Source organism: Anas acuta, chromosome 17 (assembly GCF_963932015.1).
Source record: "Anas acuta chromosome 17, bAnaAcu1.1, whole genome shotgun sequence".
NCBI lineage: Eukaryota > Metazoa > Chordata > Aves > Anseriformes > Anatidae > Anas > Anas acuta.
Window position 1 is genome coordinate 4,875,389 of NC_088995.1, and position 21,099 is coordinate 4,896,487.

The 21,099-nt window shown below is 46.4% G+C and overlaps 1 long non-coding RNA gene across 1 annotated transcript; it reads left to right on the top strand.

Moving 5' to 3' along the window:
* Positions 1-7,685: 7,685 nt before the first annotated feature.
* LOC137841357 (uncharacterized) lies at positions 7,686-19,720 on the top strand. The gene is made up of 4 exons (XR_011088585.1): positions 7,686-7,802; positions 8,045-8,173; positions 15,892-16,431; positions 17,306-19,720. It is a non-coding gene; the product is annotated as an uncharacterized lncRNA (long non-coding RNA).
* The last annotated feature ends 1,379 nt before the right edge of the window (positions 19,721-21,099 follow it).

The window sequence follows — 21,099 nt, forward strand, 5'->3', positions numbered from 1 at the left end:
ACTTGAGGGTTATTACTATCTTCTTTATATCTGCATTCACTTATCTCCATCCCCCAGGGATCAGGCAAAGGCTGGCTATGAATTCGTACTTTTATAAGAAGTTTATTTATGTGGCATTCAGATTTTCTGCTGAGCAGTGGTATATAACAGCCTTTACTGTGTTCTAGCTGGAAAAAATGATGGTTCGTACTCCACGCCTTGTATCAAACGACCCCAAAGCAGTGCCACAGGCTCTTCTCTATTCATATCATGTGTTGGGCGTGAGTCTTGAGCCATGCTTATAGCTTGCTTCTTTGACAGACTGGAGAGATGGGCCAAGAGGAACCTCATGAAGTTCAACAAAGGCAAGTGCAGGGTTCTGCACTTACTTAGGGAGGAATAACCCCAAGCACCAGTACAGGCTGTGGGCTGACCTGCTGGAGAGCAGCTCTGCAGAGAGGGACCTGGCAGTCCGAGGGGACAGCAGGGTGACCATGTGTGGTAGTTTTACTTGGGTGAGCAGCCAAGTTCCACCTGTGCTGCTGCTTCTCTAGTCACTTTTGAAAGGAGCAGTCCTGAGGCTCAGCTTGGTGTGCTGTGGATTTCATGCTAACTAGTTACGCCGGGTCCATTAGGACCATTCATAAAGCTGCTCACTGGCCTGCAGACGGGTTACACTGTCTGCTTTATAATTTGATCCCACAGTAACTAATTGTATGCCAAAACCACTGTGAGACCAAGAGAGTTAACCACCTACCTGCCTGAGCATTTTCTATGCCATGCACTCATGGATGATATTCAAAGCATCCTTTTCCATGTGCTTTTTGTTTCCTTCACAGGTGTATTTGTTTTAGTTTTCTAGTCTTCTTCTGTCCTATTCTACTGTATTCTGCTGTATTCCAGTCTAATCTATACTATTCCATTAAACTTCTGATTTCACACTACTTGCAATTCAGTACCAGCTGTTAGAGTTTCAGGAAACCTTGGGAGACCATGTGCAGGTAAAAATATTGACAGTTTCAAGTTGATTCACAGTCCATCCAAATTAGTAGCCTGCCTCAGATCACCCAGCAGGTAGATATGAAATAGGGTGCCCCGTGTGATGATTTTAATCATAATCCTAAGAGTTTATAATGAATTCAAGACTAGAGGCAAGCAGTTTTATATCTCTTCCAAAATGCTCTTTACACCACCTATAATAACTGTGGCTATTCCTGTTTTTCATATTTATTCCAGTCTCTGTTTGAATATAGTTTATCTTTTGCCTTCCATATCCTTTTGTGGAAATGAATTCCACAGTTTAATATTCCACAGAAAACTCAAGTGACTAGGCAAGGTGTCTAACCTGAGCTGGCCTTCCTAGTCAGTCTTATTATCAGCAGAGATCTAGCAGATATAGTTAGCAGAGCGTGAGGCGTGGAGTTATCGCTTCCACAAATGGATATTTGTATTTGGTCAGACAAATTGCTGCTTGAAAATGCCTGTCCCTCCTGACTGTCTTAAAGAGAAGCCTCAAATAGCCAGTTGAGGTGCAGAGGTCTGTGTTTTAGATGTCTCTAGCTGGTGGAGCTGAATCCCACCTCATGGTGCAAAAGTGAACAGCCTTTCATCAACACTGGATTTTCCATCTCTCAGTTTAATTGAAAATATGCTTCTGCCTGTGTCAGGAGGCCGAGAGGACTTATCTGTACCTGGCTGTTTTACAGGCAGTTAAACAGATGTTATTCATCTGCTCACCATAGGGGTACTTCCTAATCGTTTCCACCTCCTTTCAGGGAGAGTTTCCGCAGCCTGTGATCGCATTTTGTGCCCTCAGCACCCCTGGACCTGTAGCCTTTTAAAAATCTTAAAAATCTCGTTACAGTGCTACAATGATAGCTGCAAGACCAAAGCCTTTTCAGGCATCTGCCCCTTATTTGGGTCTCTAAATGTGAGCTGCGCCTTTGAAAATTGACTCTGAAATTCCGTGTCAGCTCCCAGCACCCTGGGAGCCGATGTGCCTGTAAATTTGATGAGCTCCTCCAAATGTTGCAGTGCACAACTGAGTCCTGGCTTTGGCTGAAGCACTTTGCATCCCGGCTGCTTTCTCCCCCTGTCCCGGTTTTGCTGTGCCTCCTGCACCCATCCTGCCTGTGAGCTACAGAGGTCTCTTGAGGTGCACAGCTGAGGGAGCAGGTGGGCACAGGACCTCACCAGCACCACTGGGCATCCCTCCTGCAGGCCAGTTCCTGCTTTGCAAAATGGGTGCAAGCCCTGCTGGGGCAGCATGGGCCTCCGTGCAGCCCAGCACGCTGCCACTCTGCAGGGGCACAGCACAGTCACAATGTCAACAGGACTTGAGAGAGCTGTTTGAACAAACAGGGAGCTTATTTTGCCATTAATATGCAAAAGGCCAGCTTTAACATGCCGCAGCTGAAACAGCAACACTGTCAAGACCCCTTTTTACAGCCTCACCCCCCGCCTTTGTCATAGACAAGCTACTGAAGCTAGGAGAGAGCATTTCTTTTCTTCGAGTTTCTCCTGGTTCCATTTGCCAAGCATTGATTTTCTTTTCCTTCCTACCAGTGAAGCTTGAAATTAGTAATTTCTATTTTATTTTGTCACTTATGTATCATCAATACCAGCAGGGCCGGACAATTGCACAAGCCCCTTCAGGGAGCTGAGAGCCAGCGAGGGACATGGAAAGCCTGGACCCCGATCGCGGAACAGACCTTGGCATTGTCATGACAAGACGTGGGACATTCCTGTATACTGATGATTTTAACAACTGCAAATGCTCCATTTCTGTCCCTAAACTGGGTCTTTTGGGAAAACCTGCCAAGAAACCAGAATGAGCATATCTGTGACCTCCATCTGCTTTCTCTACATGGTCTACAGCACTGCCTGAGGACCATGGGGTGCAGCACAGGACTCAAGAGGGCAGAATCCCACCCAGCTGTGTGTCGACTGTTTACTTTTGAGATGGAGAGAATACCAGTCTGTCTGTTGCACCAGCTTCTACAGTTTTTCCACACAAAAGTCTTCTCAACCAAATCTCATGGATGCACATTCTGCCATCCATAAAAAATATTTAAAGCTTCCACAGCTTTATCTATAACAGAGAGGGAAGATGACTGGCAAGCTGGAAGGAAAGCAGAGGGTGAGCTGGATGCGAGTGCATGGGAGCTGGAAGTTGAAGTTTCTGCCCGCAGTCATTTTCTGTGTCCAGCACTGACTCCACAAACGTCAGTTCTACATCTGTATTTTTCTGAAGATGGGGATTATGGATCCTCCTTCAGTCCCTGTGGCTACTGGAGGGGCCACGTAGGAGCCACTGCCACATCTCTAGTGACAAGGACAGAAAAAGGTGGGAAGATGCTCTGTGAGGGGCTGTTTGAACAGCCCAAGGCAGGAGCAGGGTGGCTGCTATGTAGATGTTGTCTTATATAGCCCTGCTCCATCACTGCAGAGCAGCAGCCTGCAGCTTCCCCCAAGTACCAAAGCTCACTCTCAATGCTAACCTTTGTTAGACTCATTCTCTTAAAGGCATTTGTTTGGATGTTTTATCTGCAGCCAATGAGCAATATTTCTATGCAAGCAGTGGGATATGTGAGGGCTGCTCAATTTCCATGGGGGTCCATGTATGTAAGAGCACACTGGACTCTGCTTGAGCCTGGTTTTTGCCAGGTCTGTTAGAGTCATGATTTCTCCCAGTCAGGCTTCTCCAGCTGGCACCAAGCAGGAGCTGTTCAGGGAGCGGGTGGGGGTCAGGGGTCTCCTGTCTGGCTCCAGCTGTGGGGGATTCTCCCTCCCACACAGCCGGCTGGTCGCTGCATAGTGCTGCTGTCTGGGCACAAGGCACTCACAGCCAAGATCAAGCCTGGAGTCCACCTTGTGGCCCCAGCCCAGGAGGAAGAAAGGCCTTGAGGTGCATGCACTGACCCTCGCAGGTGGGCTGTCTGATGCCTTGAGTGCTGGAGAAGGGCTGAGGCAGGGAGGAGAGGGACGAGGGGCAGGGACAGGAGAAGGCAGGTCTTGGCTGCTGCCACGCACAGTCTGCTCCTCTTGCCTGTACTTTTCTCTCTCTTTCAGCTTCTCGGAGAAGAGGCATTTTGTAGACAGCCTGCTCAGCAAATGCCAGAAAAAGGATGGGGATGCAGCTGAGCCTGCAGCATCGGCATGAGGATGTGAGCAGTGATGGGAGGCAGACCTCTGACAAGCAGTTAAGGCTGAATCTGTACTCAGGAGTGGGTGTCTGCGATGGTGCCCCCCCCCCAGCCTGGTGCCCAGCAATGCATCCAGCCCAGATCCTTATTGCAGGGGAGGCAGCTCAGGCTCAGGGGTGGGGAGGGAGCTGCAGCATATCTGAGTAGCCTGGGCAGGCTCCTGCAGGACTTGCTGGAGGGCACTCTAGCCCCGCGGCCCAGACCCAGTGAGGGAGAGCTTCTTTAGGGTTTGATGTTTGATGACAAAGCAATATCTAATTAAAAAGGGGGAAGGAAAAAAAAAAAAAAAAACACTGACAAACAATAACAAAAACAACAACATAAAAACACTGCATTTTTGCATTTTCTGGCATCCATATGCTGCACTGGAGTGTCTTAATGTTCTCTCAGCTTACAGTTGCAGTACCTGTCCAGCATTTTGGTAATAACATCTGGCTCTGTCTTTTCCCATAAAATGGTAGAGATAGACCAAAGATCTCCTCTTTTCCCAAGTATTTCTTTTTCAGATGGAGGTGCTCTGGGGCACTTTGTAACCCACAGGTGGATGAGAGGTGCACAAGAAGAGGCTGGGTGTAGTCTGTGAATTCATGCCAATGCAGAACTGGGACCAGTGCAGGACCAGGTCTCAGGGTAAGCACTTTTGTCTCAGAGGGGAGCACATTTTTCTGTCCTCCTGCGTGGAGAGGTTCATGGACTGAGCCTTGCTTGAAATCTGCACTCTGCATCTCTGTCATCACTGTCTTATTTCTCATCGACATTTTCAGGAGATGAGACAAGTGTGCCCTTCATTTCACTGAGGCCACAGTTTCATGATTGTTAATAGTGGATCTGAGCACAGATGTGCACCTGGCACAGCAGACTTCAGACAGTTCAGCTCAGTGACAAGATCACATTTCAAAGGGACAATGCTGAATTAGCCTGAGCAGATAAAAGTGACTGGCTGCTGAAACTCAGCAGCCCCAGCAGCCCTGGCAGAGGAGCTCAGTTTCACTGATGCTTCTCCCCATGACTTTGATTGCCCCAGCAATGATGGCTATGGCTTGTTCACAAAAGATTTTTTTTTCACAAAAGAGGGACAAGATTTAGGGAAAACAAAGTGCAAAACTCATATAATCCTGATCCAAGCCTGGGCACCCCAAAACCTGTTCCCAGAAACACTGACTGATCAGATCTCTCTCAACCAGAGACTCAGAAGATGCAAACAATTTCTGTAATTGTCCTGAAATGATTTTCTGTCAGTGTAAAGACCAATGTGATCAAATCAGTTGCATTCTGAATATGGAGCCATTGTTCCATCTGCTCTTCTCTCTGTTTGACTCACAGGAGTATCAGCATCACATAATAGCCTGCTGTGCTAAACTCCATTCTTCACTGTCCTATAAACTACACTGATGTTCATGGGGCACAGGTAGGATGAGCCAACATTTGATTCAGGAAAAACATTCCTCTGGGACACATCCATGTCAGAAATTAAAGAGCTGCAGATGACTGGACAGAGGAGCAGTAAAGATGCCAGAACTCTTTGCCCTGTACATAGCACCTTCTGTCAGAGCACTCTGGGTGGCTGCAAACCACTGAACTGGCCATTACAGTTCAGAGGGCAGATGAAAACTGACATTGCAGCACCTGGCCGTGTGACTCCATTTATATTCAGCAGTCAACAATATATGAGCAAACAGGAACCAGAATTTGAGACTCCCCATTCAGAGGACTCCTTTCATTACAAGCATCACTGGTCCTCTAGTCTGTCCTGCTTCAGATGCCATGAGAGCTGCATTTTTGCTGAACGTTAACATCAGTTCAGCTGCCTTGGTGCACAGTTGGTTCTGTAACCACAGACGTAGTGATCACAGCTAGCACCCACAGCTGCAGAGCTCTCTTGTCTTAGCATGCACATCCAAGTACAGCTGGGTCTGCACTCTGCAGGAGCTTGCAGCTTTATGGTAGTTGGCTATGCAGACATGCTCACAAAGGCAGGTCCTTTGGACACAGGGGATGTTGCTGCTCTTAAACAGAAGCATCAGTGTCTGCCCTGTGATTGTTGTGTGCTGAATGAAAGGCATAAGATGAGTGATTTCAGAAACCCTGATGGGTCAGAGAGAGTATTAGCAACTACCCTAATCCATGATGTATTGCTTTCAAAACATTAAACAGGCTGTGGATAAACAAATCAAATCCAAAGCCTTTAGGCTCATCATTCTGATCTTGCACACAAGGAAAGCTGAGGATCTTCAGGTCCTCATGAGCATTGTGATGGCTCATGGCATCCTGAGTGTGATGCACCATGTGCAGCAGGACCTGACCAGCATACCCCATAGAGCTCCCAGCCCAGATCACCCAGACAAATCTATTTGGACTGTTCAACAGTGTGCCTCTGGCAGCAGAAAGCATACTGGGCTGTGACTGCCACAGCACTGGGCAGCTGCAAATTGGAGGTAAAAGCACAAGCAAAGCTCCAGAGCAAGCGAATCAGCCAGAAGCAGGAGTCTCTCAGTATTTTATTGCTGTGCACTTCCATCAGCACAGGTGGTAGAAACACAAGTGCAGATGCAACAATTATTCTTAATGTACAGGTTCCCTTTATCCTCCAGTGTTTTCATATGCAGTAAAGACACCGAAGAAAGTCTGTCAGAATTCCCCATGCTCCTTCCTGCAGACAAAGGTGACCTAGCAGGGAGGGTGGGTTAAATGGAGGGAGCTGGAAAGGCACAGGGCAAAGCCACGCAAGTCTCCCAAAGGATCTATGTCTCATCCAGGTGTGAGACACTGCAGAAATTTAAGTGTGAACTTTCATCAGTTTATGTGAGTACAGTTTTAACCTTCAGGCTGCACTTCGTCTGCTTTAGACATGTTCTTCCTCTGCATCCATGAAGAGTTAGCCCTGTTTTCTTTTCCAGAGGAACAGAAAGCTTCAGTGGGAAAGGTTTCTTACGAGCAGGGGAGCAGCCTGCTAGAAGGGTTTGTCTGTGAATGGGGTACTTCTGGGTTTGCTGCTCCTCCTGCAAGCCCTTCTGCAAATGCCTGTTATTTTTAATAGATAAAAGTTTAAGGCAAACATTGCCCAGTAATAGAATTAGCCTTGACAAATCTCTGCCTGCAACACACCGTTACAGTATTTAGGGATTAATAGAAAAGTGCAAGCAGAACATGGTGTCAGTTAGCAAAAACAAACACATCTTTTAAAGAGGCAGACAAAGACCTGCGTTTCCTAATTAGCCAACCCAATCCAAGACAAAGTGAGCAGTGTTTTCATCAGGGCACCTGGGTCTTCAAAGCTGCTGAACAAAACAGTATCATTAAGAAGGCATGTGCTGAAACACAGGACATTTTCCCACCACACAGCCCAGTAATGGGATCTGCTCCTTTTGCCTTTTCTCAGCTGCTGGTTCAAACCTCAAAATCACCTGCTCAGCACCTTCTCAGCTGCTAATCCCTCAGGCCTAATTGGTGCCTAATTGGCTGCATGCTGGTCCTTCCTCACCCTGGGGAACAGGCAGAGGGTATAAACCAAAGAGGGGTTAGAGACAGAAAAATAAGAAATAATCTGATCAAATTTTATTGGAAGGGACTTCAGGATGTTTCTGGTCTAAATCCCTGCAAAGAGCGTATCTAGAGCAGGTCAGTCAAGCTTCATCCAGCAAAGTTTCAGATATCTCTGGAGATGGAGACTGTACAACCTCTCTGTGTCTCTGAGCATTTGCCCACCCTCACTGTGGGAAATTTCCTTCCTGTATTTGTCTGGAATTTCACGCCCAGCTTGTGCTCAGTTCTTTGCCCCATCCCTGTGCGCCTCTGTCTCTACATCCTCAAATCAGAAGAGTGAAGACACCGATAAAATCTTTTCACCTTCTCATCTCCAGGCTGATGGGTGTCCCTCTGCATCTTCCAGCCTGCAGCTCCTGACCACCTCGATACCTCCTCTGGACTCAATCCAGCATCTCCGCATGTTCCTTGCACTGGGGAGCCTCAAACTGGACCCAGCACTGCAGGTGGGATATCAAGGAAGGGCAGGAAGAGCCAGGGGCAACCAGAGAGTATAATCCCTGCACACATACATGCACAGGCACATGCACACTCACCCACAGATGTTGATTCTGGGGGAGTAAACCGTGGCATGAGCAAAGCAGAACATGCATGTGGAAAATAAAAGGGTCTGGGGCTGAAGGATCCCAGGACTGGAACACGTACTGGATGGGGCTGGGATGTGTGATGGATGTATTGGAGCAAGAATGGGAAGTGCATGGATGGGCTGGGAGCTGAGCAGGGTGAACGGGTGGTCGGGGGGTGGAAGGCTGTGAGATGTGGGAACACATGGAGAAAAGCTCATCAAGTACATTTTCTAAATCCAAAAGAAGACAAATGTGATTTTCTCTTGGTTATTGTATAAATTTACAAGCACACTGACACAGGGCAGAGCAAACAGCAGCAGTGTCAACCTCTAATAGAGATGAATGACAAACATATTTAATGAATTAAAAGATGATGAAGTATTACTGACAAAGCAAACACCCACACATTGTGCACGCTGTCACTGATCTATGTGACACAGCCCTCGAACAAAGACTGTTGTGGATCAACCTCAGCACAGCGAGCACACAGCAGAGGGCAGCCCCAGGGGTCTGTGAGATACCGGGCAGCAGCCTGGGCAGAGGGGTGGTGTGGGGGCTTTGTGGACACCACTGGTGATGGGAGCTGATGTAACATGGGATTGCTCAATGCAGACAATCCATTAGGCTTGTTCAGCTCAGACACTGAGATTTTTAAGGTGGGATATGCAAACTTTTGGTTGTCTGCATGACAAAGGGTCAAAGCTGAGCCAAGCTAGTTTAGAGCAGGCAGGAATAGATTTTCTGATCCTGAGCATCCATGGGTCTGGACGTTCAGCTGGGAGCTCAGTGTTGAGCTGTGGTGCATCGCTGGGCAATGCAGATCTCTGCAGAGAACGTGGGGAGAAAAAGCAAAAACCTTGGCTGTGATGTCAGGACAGGCCCCATACCCATTTGCCCATGCCCCCATGAAGGTGATTTCAGTCCCAGTGCCACCAGACAGTCACTGTAGCATTGGCAAGACGTGAGACAGCTCGGCATATGCTCCTCATCCCATTGATATGGCTGTGACTCCTTCTGCATCAGCTCTTCGGAGACAGATCGTTTCACGGCACCTGTGATTTATTAAGCTGCCTATTTGAACACCGTGTTGCACAGATTTCCTGTGGCTGCCTGCACATCTGCTCAGGGAGAGCGCTCAATAAAGGCTGCCTATAAGTACAAAGGCCAGAGGGGAACATGCCCTGACAATGAAACTAAACAAAAAGGGAGAAGCTCTGGACAGAGGAGACAAACAGACAGAAGCAACGCTTCAAAACAGCGCTCAAAGAGCAGTCATTGCAGGTGTGCTGCCGAGCTGGCTCGGCACTGCACGTGGAGCCCTGCAGGGGTCAGGTTCTGTTCGGCGTTTTTATTAATGGCACGGATGATGGACTAGGAAATGCACTTACAAATTTGTGGGTGAACTTTTGCTGTAAGGAGCAAACACTTTGAAGAGCAGGGCTGGAGTTCAAAACTAACCTCAATAAATAAGAGAAATGTTGCAAACTGAGTAAGAGAAAATTCAATGAAAAGGAATGTGAAGCAGTGAGCTCAGGAAAGAGAACTCAAATGAGAAAAAACAAATGGAGAATACCTGAGGAGACAATGATAAAGGGCACAAGGGGCCATGGCATTACTGCCAGGCTGTGATGTACTCTTCACGCTTCCCATGGAAAAATCTTTTCCCCCTGCAAGAGTTAAAGGTCAGGCCCCACTGTTGTTCCATAGACTCACAAAGCAGAGGCTCAGTGGCTCTGCTTGTCCCCAGTGACACCCTGAAGGACACCGAATGCCTTTTGGGGTGGCCGGGCTGCCACAGACACCAGCCATGGGGATCCAGGGATGGCTGCACGCCACTCTCCCGGTGCTCATCAGCCAGCAGCGACTGATGAAATGGATCTTGATGCAGTCTGATCACAGGATGAAGGTGTCGTGCACATAACCAACATTTAAATGCAGTCCAAACTGAATCAGGAGAGTATTTCCAGCAGGGAAGCAGCAGCCTCTCTCTCTCCATCTGCTTCTTGTTGTGCCCTTGCTGCTCACTCGTGGTCATGAGGAAAGGCTCAAATTGAAGAGGGCATTCCTTGAATGATGAGCAATGGAGAAAAAATACGTTATATGTGAAAAAACATAAAGAGTTTGAGGAGAGAAGGTGTTTTTTTTTTTTTCCGTTTTTTTTTCCTTTTTTTTTTCCTTTTTTTTTTTTTTCCTAATCTAGCCCTCCTAGCAGGGATATTGCTCTCTATAAATTCACTGGCAGAAACTCCAAGGAGGAAGAGAGCCATTTAAGCTAAAAGCAATATTATCACAAGGATATGTGTCTATAAACTGACCAGACATAAATTTAGGCTGGAAATTGGAAGAATGCTCCTAACAGCTGGAGTAATGAGGCTCTGGCACAGCCTCACAGATAGCGATGAGTAGAAAGAAGAAAAATAAAAAAGCAAGAAAAAAAAAAAAAAAAAAAAAGGCAAGTTTTAAGATGGAACAACTTGCTCATGAAGGGGGCATATGTGTCTTCTCTTGGTACTCTGCTACTCTCTTTACCCCATGCAGGACAGGCAGATGTTTATTTTCTTTGTTCTAGGTTTGTCTCTGATTTAATATGCAGAGAAGGGCTGCGAAGCTGGCAATGGGTCTGGGACACAAGTCTTATGAGGAGCGGCTGAGGGAGCTGGGGGTGTTTAGTCTGGACAAAAGGAGGCTCAGGGGAGACCTTATTGCTCTTTACAATTACCTTAAAGAAGGCTGTAGTGAGGTGGGGATCAGGCTCTTCTCCCAAGCACCAAGTGGTAAGACAAGGGCAAATAGCCTCACATTGTGCCAGGGGGAGGTTTTGGGTTGAATATTAGGAGAAATTTCTTTACTGACAGGGTTGTGCAGCGTTGGAACGGGCTGCCAGGGAAGTAGTGGGGTTGTCATCTGTGGAGGTCTTCAAGAAACATATAGATGTAGAATTTCGTAGCATGACGTATTGGTGGACATGTCCATACTCGGTTAAAGGATAGACTAGATGATCTCAGGAGGCTTTTCCAACCTGAATCATTCTATGATTCTGTTCTGTGATCTCCTGTTATTTATTTTCCAGGATTTTTCCTGTCATCTTTGCAAGTGTATTCACATTCATGAAAACCCATGTGTATGATGGCAGTCCTGACGCCAGCTCAAATACTGTCCACCTGAATTTTTTGACTGTCCACAAAGGCCCAGCCTTCCACCAGGCCTATGGCATTTCTCCAGTTTAAAGAAATATGGAAATCAGCATGTGAGCCACTTTACACATCCAATTTCACTTGGTGGCTAAGATTATCAGGGAGGAAGCTGCTCTTGCAAGACGTTTGTTGGCATTTTCTGATTTTTTTTTTTTTTTTCTGCTGTCTCATGCTCTTAGTAAGCATCTTTTAAAAGTCTTTCCTGTGCTGAGACAGGAAAGCATGCAGTCAGGTCCTGCCCCATCCTTACTGGATGCACAGTTGGGTGTCCAGCAGCCATGCCTTTCCCCAGAAGCAGATAAGTCTCTAAACTAATTTACTATAATATATATCTAGAAAGGCAGCTGATAAGAAAAAAATATGTCTGAGAGGACTGATTCACCATGGCAGTTGCAGAACAAAGTTGGCAGCTGCCAACATATCAAGCTCTAGGAGGAGTTCTAGGTGTGACTAAGGAGACAAGGATGTAGATAAACAGTAATGCACTTTACAGACGTCACTGTGGGCAAAAATTCCCACAAAACCCGTGAGGTGCCTGTGAGGAGAGCAGTCCCCTCACCATGGGACAGCAAGCAAGCTGCTCTGGAAGGTCAGTGGGACAGCTCTGACAGTGGGAACCTCCTGAGCCAAGGAGTAGGGCAAGGGAGGAAACTGCTAAGGAGACAAAGTCCTCACAGGAGAGCTGAGCAGGGAGCTCTTGGGTGTCTCTGAGCTCCCCCTGGCTCCAGGGGCTGCGGCATTTGCCCAGCCAGAGGAGTGTGAGCCATCTACACCCAGGGTAGAGCCATAACCACCAGCTCTGCATCGCTGCCAGCGCAGGTGCACCCGTTGTAGGCATAGCAACAGCTACATTAGTGGTTTAATGCAGATGCATTAACACGGCCAGGCATTGCCCCCATTTTTAAGTTGTGCACTAGTATCAATTACCCACCCATCTTGTAGTCAGACCTTCCAAGAACAACGTCTCCATCAATTGAGTTTTATAGTGCACAACCAGTTTTCATTTTTCTATTTGTTTCTTCTGTCACAGAGGAGTGGGGCTAAATTATGAAGCAAACTGCTCTTGAGTGGTGTTACTAATGTTCATAAGTGACTTTAATAGACAATAGTAGTTATGCTTTGAAAGAGCAGGTTTAGTGTCACTTAAATGGATACAAGTTCTGTACCTGTCTGCTACTGCTTTCCTACTTTATTTCTCATACATAAAAAAGCAAAATCAGTACTCTCCACTTGTATTTTTTTTCTTTACTGTAAAATAAATAAATAAATAAGAAGGGCTGAGTATTGAAGAAAGAGAATAGAGAGAATGAGAGCACAGTGTTTTATGTCCTCTGCAAAAAGCAGAATCCACTACAAGCAGAAAATGGCTGTAGGCTCAGCAGGCAGACAAAGAGATGGAAATGTAGACACTGGAAAAAGGGAAGGCACTGCAGTCTCAGATGATGTGATGATACAGAAAATGCTGGTTAAAAATTCTGCCTCAAATGTGTTTTGAAAGAAACTTGGGGTTTTGTCTAAACCAATTTTTTGTGTGTGTAAAATGTGCATATGCTCCATGGAAACAGTATGTTCTTGCTGAGCTCCCCACAGCTGAAATATTGCTGTGATATTGCCTCCAGAGCTGTAGCAGCTTCTTCATGTCCCCATGCTCTGCTGTGGTCGCAGCTCCTCCTGCCGCCTGGTGACCAAGTCAGTGCTGCGAGGGACTGCAGCTCCTCACCAGTGCCAAAATCTCCACGACCATAAGACCAACAGCCTGAGGCACACTCCGGTGATAGCATCTCAGATGAGAAATACACTGGACAAAAAAAGATTTAGATTTACATCAAAAATTCAAAATTTGCTATTGAATTTTGCTGGGGATCTTTTTTCTTTTTTTTTCATAATTTTATACTGAAAGAGAATTATTTTCTAGCTGTTCAAATAATAAACTTTGTGTCTCCCACACCAGACCTTGTCAGCGCTGTTTGACCACACGCAAAGTATTGATTTTGAGTCTGGCAAGGCCTCGTACAATGCAGACTGTATACAATGAATTCCCAGATAGATCTTGGCAGCTCATGGGAATGACAGACATCTAACATACTTCCAGAGCAAGTTCAGCTTTAGAGGTCAGCATTCAGCCTCGCAGATATCTGACAGGCATACTCAGCTAAACTGGTGAAATGATAACTCATATTTCAAGACACTTGAAACAGCCATCACCAGTACACATTCTCCTCCCCCACTACTCTGCCTGAAAGATGGTTTCTTAATGTATTTTTCTATAATAAACTTCACTTCTTCGCATTTTATTTCCCACCTGAGATCTAAATCATCTTTGCCATAAATGTAAAACAACTAAGCCAATTGTTTGGTAGTGCAGGTTTACAATATATCATTACAATAATAATTTAGAGAGCTGGGAAGTTTTCTTTGCTATAAATTTGCTCCGCTCATTACTGATACTAGTGTGCAAAACAAGCAGATTCCCACTGGAAAATGGGAGCAGTTGAAATCCGCCTGAGAGCCATGGGTTTATTTTTAGTGTTCTGCTACACTCAGAAAAAAAAAAAAAAATGGTTGTAACAGATACAGGATGGATGAACCAGTCTGCATTACATGGGAAAGGTCCCAGGTGGGTCTGAACTGGCCAGGACACTTGAAACAACACCTCATCTGGCATGGAGTGAGGGAATCCATGTGTATCACGCTCCTCTGAAGCCTTTGATTCCCAGACCTCACACAGCACCCAACGTGTGAATACCAGGAAGGAAAAAGAAAATGCAAAGTTCAGGTGAGAAAAAGAGTCACACAGAAGCTTTGGTACACACAGCCATGGTGGGGAAGACAATGGAAGGTGGGACAAGTGGTCAGCGAAGAACAGGACCCACTTCTGAGCAGGAAGATAAGTCGTTCTGGAAATAAGGGAGGTTTGCCGCTGGGATCCTCTAAGCCTAATTGCAAAGGGGAACTCAAGATCAACAGCTGAACTTCAGAAAACCAGAAAAAATAATGGACAAGCACAGGCAAGTTTTTGCAACAAAAACTTAACCAAGAAGGGTCTCTAGAACACCTCTTCAAATGCTAGCTCTCACCACAGCCCACAAAACATCTCATTTCAATGCCCTGCAGATTACAAATGCAGTGTGAGAAAGCAAACGCATCCCTGTCAAACTTCCCAGCAGAGACCAAGCCATCACCAGCCTCCTGGATTCCTGAAATAGCAGGGAATTCAGTGAGATTAATTTATCAGAAGTGATATTAAGAAATGGACCATTTCATTAATTAAATTAAATTAAATAAATAAAATAACCTGACAATCCCAGCTCTTGACAGAGGAACTCTTTCCTAATCTCAGAGATGAAGATCACTGTAATCCTGCCTATCAAGTGGAAAGCTTTCCTACCACCGTCAAACAGAGGAGCACCCTGCTCTGAACCCACCCTTTGTGGACAGTACTTGCAGTGATTCAGAGGAAGGCTAAAATAGGGCCAGAAGTCAAGTGGCAAATTGAGGAGTAAAGAAGGATTCCTAGACCACGCAAGTGACCAGCAGAAGACTGAAATCTGGGATTAATGTGATATAAATATAGCACAGGCAAATGCACTTGGCACGCAGTGATCAAATCTCCATCCAGTGTAATAGCAATAAATCACATGCCCAGGGCCTTTAGCTTCCAGCCCGGAATAATTTCTACTCTATCAAACAGCTCCTTTTCATCTAGAGCTCCATCTTCATATAATTTATGTTCCCTCCTTCCTGCCTCCCCCTCCTCATCTCCATACAGACAAATGGATTTTGGAAAGCATTTGAGAATTTCACTCTTTGGATAGTTAGAAATCTTCTAATTTCCAGTTTCAGTGTACTCATGACTGGTTTATATCTATCTGATCTATTTCCATGTTATCCCTTAATAGCTTTTCCACATTTGATATTATCCCCCAGATGTATTTATAAAGAATCATCACCCAACTTCTCAAAGTCATTTTGCTGTACTGACAAAGCAAAGCTTTCAAAGTTTGTTTTTCTAAGACAGGTACTCCACTCCCCCAAACAGCCTGACTCAACAGCCTTTCTCTTTCCTGATGCAATTTAAAACTATTTTTTTTTACTAAAACCATATGCAACAGTTCAATCAAATTCTTACTGATATTTCGTATAGTAGACTACTACTTCTTTAACTTTGCTGAAAGTACTTCTGAAGCATCCCCGAATTACAGTATCTGCTTTTAGAGCTCCATCCCTCCATCAATCCGTAGTTACACTAGTGCTAACCAACATGTGCTGATGCTGACCTTTTCCCTCTTTCATTATGTCTAATTAGTGAATCGTCGGTTCAGAGAAAAAGCTCCTCCTGTTATCCCAAAGGGCAGGACTTTGCCTTTTGAGCTATTAAGTCTAATCTCTTTTCTGTTTTTCCAGTTGGTTAGATAATCCGATTCTTCATGTGTGATGATCTGCTCATTGTCTGGACGAGCAACGCCTTCAGCTCTCAAGCAATACACACAGTCCTGAGCAGCTCCATGCCTCTCATTCTGCGGTGCTAATTGCTGATTATTGCTGCGGCTCGTTCCTGGGAGGCAGCACCCAGACGTGCTCCCTGCATGGATCTCAGTGTGTCCCTCATACAGGAGCATCCCCACCCGGTCCAACCATGCCCTGCTAGTGCTGCCGGCTGCTCTCACAGTGCTTGAGTGAGTGAGGAAACAGCCAGAAAGAGGGAAAATAACAGGATTTAGCAAACCATAATGTCTGCGTATAGCCCAGTGCCTGGGTGCTCCTGGCATTGTGAGGACCTTCCAAGCCCCAGACCCTCTAAGGGCTGCTGACTTCAGCACCTGTGGCACAAGCACAGCTCGCGGTGCCAAATCAGATCCGTACTGTCCCATCTCCACTGAAGAGCCAACTCTGGTGCCAGGACAAAGACCATCCTTCCCACACTGCTCTGAGATGCCACCAGGGGTAAGTGCTCACACTTTTGGGAGTGGGAGAACAGACCCTCCATGCCAGGCAGCATGGGGCAGAAAGGGAAGGAAAGGTGCTGCAGCAAGGAGAGGGAAGAAAAGGAAATAAATCAAGGAGAAATGTGTATCATGAGGAAAGGGACTGGTAATGGGGGGAGGGACAACACAACCCCACACTGGAGGAGGTGAGAAGAGGAGGTTGTAAATGTGTGGTGGGCAGAGGGTAAGAGTTAAGGTACCTTGCTGCCCCACGGCAAAGTAAATCTGAAGAAAAGATAAAGCATTTTCTGGCATGGAGAAGGACTTCACTACTTGCACCTTGCAAATCATACTCTAATCCCCAAAAAGCTGTCCATTTTCAGAGCATTTCACCCTTTGCCCAGTGGCTGTGATGCTGGGCATTGGCACCCTGCTCTCCCAGTCTGAGGGCAGCAGCTTGAGGTGGGGACCAAAGAAACCAGCCTGTGGGTGGGTTGTTCCTGTGCAGAGGGGAACAGGAGACCAACATCACCCAGCCTCCTCCTCCTTAACCTTGCCTCTATCTGTAGCCCAGCATGGCTGTAAATTCCCAATGTTTGACCAGAAAAGGAGTAAAGCTGTGTCTGGTAGCTCCTAGCCAAGTCAAAGGCACTTTTGTATAGAGTCATCAGCAAAAACAGAAGCTGGAGTTCCTTGTAAGAGAAAACATCATACTGATCCCATCTTCCAGGTCTTCAGCTGTGCAAGATCTTTTTGCATGTGGGTAAGGAGCAGAGAAGCTGTGGGAGGGGAATGGCTGCAGCAGAGCCTTGGCACTGCTCTCACATCAGGTGAGGCCAGCAGGAGAGCTTCTGCCTCTTGCCCAGGTCCTGCATGTGTCTGGCTCCTCTTAGGTGTGCTCTGCGCTTCGAGGGGCAGCAAGAGACCCCACGAGGACCACAGCAGATCTGAGGGACCTGACTTGCTGCACCACACCCCACATCTCAGAGCTGGGCTTTTGGTGCAGACAGCAGCAACGTCCACGACCACCTTGGGTGTGAGCCACCAGCCTCCTTCAGAGGAACCAAGGCTCTGAGCAGATAACCACCCTCCGTTGTGCTTCCCCAGGAAGTCCCTGTCTTCAACCTTTGGGGTGCAAACTCCCTGTTTGCCTCTGGACTAAAAGGCTGGCTGTGCTGCTGCTCAGCACCAGACCGCCTGGGGCTGTGCAGGATGTTGTTTTTCTGATACTTTCCCTGTGAAGAGTGGGGAGGATGAGAACAAATTAGTAGTTTGGATTTTTATTTTTATTTTTTTCATCGCTAAGAAAATTTTCATCTGGAAATAAGGTTCCTGAGCTGAGTTTCAAGCTGCCAAATCACAGCCTCTCTCATATTTTCATCAGAGATGTCTTGAATATTTCAGAATGGTCAATTCATGAGCAATATTACAGAGAAATTCCTAAGAGCACTTGACAGAAATTTGCTGAAGACCCTGTTCCTGCCTGCAAACGATCCGTACTGAAAGCCAAATAATTTGCGGAAGACTGTTCAGCTTTTAACTCAGAAAAAAAACTGAACAAATTCAAAATATTTTGGTTTTCTCAGAAGGGAACATTTTGTTTTCTTTTTCCAAATTAGTTTTTGCATTATTTATTTTATTTCAGATTATCTACAAAAAGCAAAAACCTAAAATTGGAATCAAACATTTTTATTTTACCAAAACAAAATAGTCTGGCTGATTTTTTCTTTTTTTCCCTCCGGTGTGGGGACTTGAAAGCAAATTAATTTCCATCCCACTTTATGGAATCATGTACACATGAATTAAATGAAGAAAATAAGTCTTCAGCTATCCCTGGCTTTTAAACAGAGGTGTTTACGTTCCCTGGTGAAGTAAAAGGCATCCCCCCTTGCAGAAGAGTGGTGTCATGGGGGAAGGAGGAGGACAGATGTCCACGACGCAGCTTGCATGGACGGGACCCCAGCATCTTGCTGTTGTGGGGGTGAGACCAGCACAGCCTCATGGACCATGTCCATGAGGTGGGAGAAGGCAGAAACCCTTATTTACAAAAATAGCGTGACAGATTTTTTTACAGCAGACTCAATCTTTGCCAAACATGACTCAATTACTCATGCTGGGTTTATATTACCTTGCAGGATTTTTATTCCATTTCCCAGGAAATCATTACTCTTCCTCACTCCCTGTGCTCCCAGCACAGATCTGAAGGCAGGTGGGGAACAGTTGTACCCAGGTCCTTAGGCTCCTGCCCTCACAGTCCCTGTAAGCCCCACGCACCACACGTTCCTCCCAGGGCACTGATTTTTTTGCCCTTTCTGTGCAAGCACAGCACGTGGGACACCCGTTCTGGCAGGACAAGCTGTAGACATTACCCTGGGGAACTTCTTTTTCAGTCCTGGTGGGATTCCCAAGACTTTGAGCAACTTCTCTGTCAACCACCCTGATTTAAGGGTACTGAGGCAGGAGTAGCCATTCTCCAAAACCCACCAGGAGACAGAAGGAAGAGGGCCTGGTCTGCTCTTGGGGTTGGGAATGGGAGGAAAGGAAAGGACAGGGCCCTGTCTGGACAGGTGTCACTTGTGCCAGTGACACCGATCACCAGTGACAGACTGGTGTGTGAGCACCGTGCCTCCTGGGTCAGCTTGCAAGGATGAGAGGGACCAAATCAGTCCTAGGCATTGCTGGAGTCATGAAAATAGCAAAATGGATGGCCCAGCCACACAAAAACAGGCCAAGGAGCAGCACTGGGGGTGACTCTTTAATTGTGTCCTTGTAGGGTGATGGTGGAGTAGACACGGTACAAATCTGTGGTCACAACATGAGAGCAGCTATGGGACTGCTACTAAAGGCGGTGTCCAAACCATCCAGCAGAGCAGTATTGGTGGCCAAAACCCAACCAAAACCTTTCTAGAAAGACAAAGGGAAAGCCATGTCTCTGCCTTCTGCCTTCCTGTCCAGGTCCTTGGGCAAAGGACCGTGATACAAGCCCGTACAGCTCAGGGACTTTGCTGTGCTGCTCGGAATGCAGAACCCCACTCAGTTGCAGGGTTTGATGCCACCATTGCAGGGACTGGCCCTAAACAGAGTGGGTGCAGAGTCACAACCCCTGCCTAAAAACTGCAAAAATAATCAGAGAGAATGACCAAAAAATTCTCTATAACTTTACCTAATAACCTTGCTAGCTCAGCTCCTCTAGCCTGAAAGAGCAATGGCAGAAGCTGTTTTTGTTCCCTTGCTGCTCACCTGAACTTGCTGCCCACCATCAGCCTGGACTATCATGTGGAAAAACCAGACACTAATTACTATCAACCCATTTACAAATTGTTCTTCTCCTGCCACATCTGTTCGGTGAAATCCCTGGGTACCCAGCAGCAATCTTGCCATTATTTAGGGGCTGTCCCAGATGCTTTATTGCCTGTCCCCATGGAAATGTGTACAGACAAAACATTAGCTGTTTAAGTGTAAAATAAATTTCCACCCCGCACAGCTAGCTTGCTCACATGAATTGCTTCATGGGCAACAAAAAAAAAAATCTGCTGGAGACATCTGCAAGGGAAAATAACAACCACAGCCATGGCTTCATAGGAGGGAGGCAGAAAAGCTCCACAAAATGGTCCAGTCCTTCCCTAAGGGCCTGGGGAGGCTAATCCTGCTGACGTTTGGGATGCAGTGTTGCAGGTGATGGAATAAGCTGCCCTTCTCTCCAAAATGAGTCCCACAGCCTGCGGCGCCGTACTGCTGGGAAGTCCACCCCGGTGTTTGTTTTCCTCCTCCTTCTTAGAGAAATGGCAAACAAACAGACCTCCAGCCACAGCTATACATCATGGGAAAATGGTTCTGCTCATTACCTTGCTCTTGGTAAAAGAGTGTGATTTTTTCTGTCCATGTCCTTTGTATCAGCGCAAAGAAAACCCTTTCTTCTGCCGATGGATCCCCCCTCCCTCAGCCCAGCTCAGTCTGTGTGCTCAACAAGCCAGATGCATCCGTGTCTTTCTCTCACTTCTCCCCATTTCTGTGCTGTGGGTGCTGCTGGTCTGGAAATCCTCACCACTTTGCCCAAGTCTCCTGCCAAGGCAGTTGAGAGCAGGGCTTTCCAGCAGGAGCCCTGCTGTCTCTGGGCTATTTACGCTGTGCTGGGACTGATCTGAGCACTGCCTGTTGCCATCTGCCACCTCTACCCTGCCACGCAGTCTCACCTTTAGATTTAAAGATGATCAAACTGTTTTCTTGTGGTGCTTATTCTGCAAACACACCCATTTGCATTATACAAGCCGAATGCCATTGCATTTTCTCCCTTTGTTTCTGCACTTCCCTGTTCCAGCCTATTTATTTTTTTATGGGATTTTCACCTCTTTCCAACTTCTAATTTAAAATGAATTCATGCACCTGTCCTTCCAGCAGAGAACTATTGAGATATGTTAACTAAACCCTTAGTTAGATGAAAGAGTCATTTTTTTGTATGGCTATAAACCATAGTCAAAGAGAAAAAAGTCAACGGGAAGCTTTAACACAGAGTCACCCAGGGTGCCCTTTTTTTCCCCTTATTCCTGTGGAGAAAAAATAGGAGATTTTGGACAGTGACTCATCAGATCAAATGTAGCCAATCACCTTAATTGAAATTAATTGCACCCAGTCTCCACGGCTTATATTGACTCTAGAGGAAGCATCTAATGATGGGCTCAGAGGGCTG